The 6254-nt window shown below is 39.8% G+C and overlaps 1 pseudogene; it reads right to left on the reverse strand.

Annotated features, from left to right (window-relative positions):
- Positions 1-4604: 4604 nt before the first annotated feature.
- On the reverse strand, positions 4605-5919 carry LOC101618059 (annotated as a pseudogene).
- Between the last annotated feature and the right edge of the window lie 335 nt (positions 5920-6254).

The raw sequence follows: 6254 nt of genomic DNA on the forward strand, positions 1-6254 counted from the left end.
GGGGCCTGACTGCACCCAGAGTCCCCTGCAGCCCTACCACCAGCAGGTGGAGCCTTCCCACTGCTGCTAACATGGGACATCCCTCCTGGCCCCATGGACCCAGAAGTGCCCTCCCCAGGCCATGGGAGGTGACTGAGTTTAGGACCTTGGTCATGGTGCCCTGGTTACTGTGCTGCCATTCCCCTATATGTAAAGTGAGAGCAGGAATTCCTTAAAAATGCCCTTGAAGCCTGGGTTCTCAAGAGGTGGCCCAGGTGGACCACATGGAGAGGTGCAATTTGATTGTGATGGAGCAGGAGTCATTAGACTGTGGTAGCACAGTGACCTCAAAACAACTGAAATGCCAGGTAATAGTGCTGTGGGTTCCTGGGTTCTTGCTCTGGGGCTGGACATGGTTGCTGAAAGATGCCCAGGCAACTGGGGTGGGTGAGTGTGAAAATGTGTAAGACTTTCAGGAGGAGTTTTGGTAAACAGTTCTCTTAGTTTACTGTCAGTGAAATGGATTTATAAGCATCGGAGAGTGGGGGGAGGGTCCTAACGGAACATGCCAAGTTCATTTCTGATGCCTAATTACCATATGGGGACATTATTTTGATGTCATCATCTTTTTCTCCTATTATGATGGTCTTGTGTAGGTAGTGTCAGGAACTGTGAGGTCATGGATATCCAGGCCATTTTGTGTCTGGAACAGCATGTTGAAAAAGTCCTATGAAAAATCTTTGATTAGTTCAGATCGCTGTGTGGGTACCAATTACCCAGAGAACATGGAAACAGAACCACAGAGATTGAAATTATTTTTCTCAGATGAGGACCATTGTAGCCAATCTGACAGGAGTGAGATGGAATCTCACTGTAGTTTTAATATGCATTTCGCTGATGACTAGGGATATAGAAAATTTTTTAGATGCTTAAACGCCATCCATATTTCTTCTTTTGAGAAGTCTGTATTTAGCTCCATAGCCCTTTTTTTTTTTTTTTTATAATTGAACAAATGGCTTTACATTAATCCCATATGGTTACTGAGGGGACAATGGGCAAGAGCTGAAGGAATCCATTAGAGGGGAACGCCTACAAGAGCACAGCCACATGCGTATCCCTCATACACATACACTTGCATACACATTTCCATCTCTTACATACATTTGCACCAATCACACATATATTTACATACACATTTGCATCACTCACATACATATGTTACTTATGCATTTATTTGAAACAGTTGTAAAGTCCAGTAATGACAAAGTAACATGAAACTGCTCCAATTCAGGGGGAAAAAAATGTACCTTTTTGTTTTGGTTAGGTTGTTCCAAAAGACAAAAATGGCTAATCGTTGTCAGGCCTTCCAAAAGCGTGAGTGGATAATCTGGAGAAATGTTTTCCTTATTTGAAGTTGTGCTTTGGTGAAGAAATGAGAAATGGGTTTTGAGAATTTTAAAAACAGTTAATCTTATATGTACACTTAGAAATTGGAGAGGTCGCTAATTTTAATTAACTAGGGCCTCGTAATGAAGAAGAGCAACAGGTGTTTCTAGCGCTGCCTTAGCATTCTGGGAGAGAGAAGCTAAGGTGTCTCAGAGCTATGTAAAGGAGGTCCTGTTATTTCCATCACAGTGGCCACACTGAGCTAGCCTGGGTTTGGGTCAAAGACAAAGGATTTGAATCTCCACACCCCCTTAACGATGCTCACAGGATTCTGAGAAGGTTGGATTATCCTCCCATTGGCACCCAGGGCCATTACGAAAATCTGTTACTAAAACAAGTTCAACATACCTGACGGTCAGCTTCACAGACTCGCTTTCATACTGTCTGACCAGCTCGTCCAAGTTTTTGCAGATCTGGATAACAAAGGGGGTCACTGTCCAACCCAGGGACTTCCCAAAGTATGGCAGGGAATGCGTGACCAGGCTCACCCAGGCGGGGTGCATGCCGTAGCCATAGGCAGGCTGCAGGCCTCTCACCACTGCTGAGACCAGCAGGCCCTGGGAGGTGAGGGGGTGGGGCTGCACGTACTGCATGGCGCCAATGGCTTGCTGGAAGTTAAGCGCTTTTTGCCACTCACGGGACAGAGCTGGCTGGCTTTCGGCCTCCTCCTGGCCCTGGCCCAGGTGGTGCTCCAGGACGATGAGTGCCTGCAAGAGCTTGAGCAGCTCGATCTGCAGGGGATGCTCCATAGCCCATTTTTTAATTGGCTTGTTTGATTTCTTATTATTTAACTTTTTGAGTTCTTTGTATATGCTAGATATAAATCCTCTATCAGATATATAGCTGGCAAAGGTTTTTTCCCACTCTGTAGGTTTCCTCTTTGCTTTATTCACAGTGTCCATTGCAGTACAAAATCTTTGTAATTTCATGAGGTCCAAGAGGTTAATCTGCAGTTTTATTGCCTGAGCAATTGGGGTTATATTCATAAATTCTTTGCCAAAACCAATATATTGAAGGGCTTACCCTACTTTTTCCTCAAGCAGTCTCAGAGTTTCTGGTCTGATGTTAAGGTCTATGATCCATTTGGACTAAATTCTTGTGCCTGGAGAGAGAGAAGAATCTCTTTTCATTGTTCTACAGATACATATCCAGTTTTCCCAATACCATTTGCTAAAGAGGCTGCATTTTCTCCAATGAGTATTTTTGGCATTTTTATCGAATATCAGGGGGCTATAGCTACCCAGACTTACATCTGGGTCCTTTATTCTGTTCCATTGAATTACAAGTCTGCTTTTGTGCCAGTACCATGCTGATTTTGTTACTATGGCTCTGTAGTATAGGTTAAAATCAGGTATGGTGATACTACCAGCCTTATTTTTTTCTCAATTAATCCATTTATCATTTATTCTTCTTTTGGCAAACATTTGATAATACAAGAAATATGTCATTATAGTTAGAGATAACATTTTTTTTTTTACTTTATACAAGTTGTAAACATATTTAAGTGAATAAAATTCTTGGCTGAAGACATTCCAGAACTCTTTGACATGTACTTTTTCAAGTTTGGACAAAATAAAGCTTATTAATTTCCATTAGACCATCATCAGACAGCAAGCTTAATTCACCAGTTGTTTTAAAATGAACATTTGCCATTTAAAAATTTTTTTTCCTCAGTTACATCCAAAATAACACTGAAGTTTTATGAAAGAGAAACTGACCAGATATTTTGCTTATAACTATGCTGGCCATTTTAAAATTAAAAAGAAAAAGAAATATATAACTAAGGATATTTTAATTCTTCTTGTTAAGACACTGTTATATAAGAATATTTTTGTTAAAAATGGAATTTACAATAATTAAGTTTCATAATATTTTGTTTTGTTATTCCTTAAATCTTAACTTTGAAGTAACAATACTTCAAAATAACCTTGAACCCCCAAAATATCCAGGTCAAAGGATATGAAAAACAGTTAACCTCAAGAATGTATTGTTTATAGCATACAGAATGGCTTTTCATCAGTTGAACTGGAATGATGCATGGAAATGCTGGCTTGTTCTAGTTGACCCATTCCAAGCCACCTGCAACACTGTTACCTGCTAGGCTCAGGAGACTGTCTCCACTTTTATTATTAATCCATTATTTACACATAAAAATTATATATGGATCAAATATCCAAATGTTATAAACTCGATGATCAGTCTTACTAATCACATTTCCAACTTGGGAAAAACAGATCAAACCAAAAAGGTCTCATTTTCATAGTATTTCTTTATATAACAAATTATTATATACATACTTACATATGGTTTTTTTTTCTCTTAGAAAAAAAAAACAGGGGTGATCTGAAATCTGGATTAGGAAATTATTCCACAGAAAATTACTTTATACTGGTTTTACTATGCAGCTCTTGGCTTCTGAATAGTGGCTTTTAATTTTACCCATATACATTACATAAAAATAATCAAATATGCTGGGCATGGTGGCGCACGCCTTTAATCCCAGTCCTTGGGAGGCAGAGGTAGAAGGATCGCTGTGAGTTCAAGGCCCTCCTGAGACTACATAGTGAATTCCAGGTCAGCCTGAGCTAGAGTGAGACCCGACCTCGACAAACAACAACAACAAAAAAAAAACTCAAATGCCTAAGTTGAAGAAAAAGTGACATTGCTATTACTCACAAAATAATATTTAACAGGGGCTTTCTTCTAATCCTGGAACATGAGCAAAATGGACAAACCAGAAAAGAACTAAAAGTACATGTGGCTTTGGCCCCTTGCAATACTAAATCATCACCTCATATGAGGTGAATAGTGAGAGACCACATAGCATGCTTCAGTGGGAATGGCTACAGGCAGATAAACTGTGGTGTAGGCAACTCTAGAAAACATAAGAACTCATAGTTGTGGAGAGAGTCAAGCTATACCAGGGCTAACTCCAGTCTGCAGTTGAAGGAAAATGAAGGAATCGGAAAGATAGAAATCCATGCCTCCTTTTAAAGTTACAAACAAAAGGCAAGTCCCTAATTCATTAGAAATGTAAAACTAACAGCTACTAGCACCTGTGCACCTTTGACTCTGCCTTGATTCTGTAAACTTAGCTAATTCCCATCTGAGTAAATTTTCAAAAATTCTTGTTTGTTGAAGCCAGCTTCATGGCTGCACCTTGATGTGTCACACCCCCTCACCCCACCAATTAATTTTGAAAACACTCATTAAGTTTGCTGTCACTCAACCACATTACTGCAATGACTGGATCATTTCACATCTTAAGAAAAATTACACTGAAATGATTACCTTGGAAGTATCTTAAAACTTAAACAGATTGGTTAGGATGCTAAATAAATAAAAGTATCAGTGAATAAGGTAACATCTTGGTCAGTGAGTGATGTTTTTCACAATAGTTACAAGTTCTAAAAGTTCTATGAGGGCACTGGTTAAAGTTTATCTCTGATATATTTCTAAAAAGCCCCATTATTCATAAACTGATTTAAGGTAGTTGTGTTTTTCAGTAGCAGTCAGAACAATATAGCATTTGGTAGGAATACACAGCCTGGTATACAGTGCAAAACATAACTATGTAACACTCTGTGCACTAGCTGCAATTTTCAGTAGCTGTGTGCACCAACTGTGTAACAGAATTATAATGTTCTCCTAAGCCATACGCATGTCTCATATATACAAGTACTAAAGGATTTTTTGGATACTCTTCGCCATTGTAGTAATAGGAGGAGAGTCTGCCTGTATTATCTCTATTGGCGTTCTTAAAATATGAGACAGAGCTCTTAGCTCAAGCTGACCTCCCCATGCAGCTGTGTTTACAATATCTTCACAGTACTTTCCAAACTCTTCTGGTGTGTACATCTCCCCTGTGTTAGGGTTCGTTAGAAATGGCAGGAAGTCCTCTGCATGGCTTTGCTTGTATTCAGCAGTCTGCCTTCGTAAGGCCACCACGGTCAGGGCACAGTCCTGCACCTTCAGTTGGTCCTCAATGGCTCTGTACATACAGTGGCCATCAGATGGAATCTGCTTAATTTACAACTCTCTAGCTGATAGTCTTTGAGCAAGCTTTTCACTTTCTATATGTCTGGCTCCAGATAAGTTCTCAATTTCAGCTTCAGCTATCCTTTCTTCCCGCTCCTTTTCCAACGCAGATTTTTTTTTCCCGTCTCTTTTGTGCTTTTGAAATCTGAGGTGGTTGAGTCTCAAGCACCAAGTCTGAAATGTTAGCAGCAACAGAATCTATCTTGTTCTCCTTGGAAGCCTGCTTCAATTCCTCCATTTCTTCTCTATGTTTCTGTTCCATTTCTTTTTCCAACTTAGCAACATCTTCGGTGAGTTGCTTCCTCCTCTTTTTGTCATTCTTGGGAACAGCATTCTTCATTCCTTGAATTTTGGCTTGCAGTTCTTCTCCTTGCGATGCCGTCTAGCCAGCTGTTCCTCACCGTCCAGCTCCTCCATCAAGACGGCCTCCATAGCCACCAGGTCTCTGGGAACACACGCTGGATCACCAGCCTTATTTTTGTTGCTCAGTATTATTTTAGATATTCAAGGTTGTTTGTGATTCCAAATGAATTTTTGAATTGTTTTTTCTATTTCTGTGAAGAATTCCATTGGAATTTTGATGGGGATGGCATAAAATGTGTAGATTGCTTTTGGTAAGATTGCCATTTTCACAATATTGATTCTTCCAATCCAGGAACAAGGGATGTTTTTCCATTTCCTAGTGTCTTTTGCAGTTTGTCGCTTGAGTGTTTTAAAGTTCTCATTGTAGAGATCCTTTACTTCCTTGGTTAGGTTTATTCCAAAGTACTTTATTTTCTTTGATGCACGTG

The sequence above is a fragment of the Jaculus jaculus genome, chromosome 14, assembly GCF_020740685.1.
Source record: "Jaculus jaculus isolate mJacJac1 chromosome 14, mJacJac1.mat.Y.cur, whole genome shotgun sequence".
NCBI classification, from domain to species: domain Eukaryota; kingdom Metazoa; phylum Chordata; class Mammalia; order Rodentia; family Dipodidae; genus Jaculus; species Jaculus jaculus.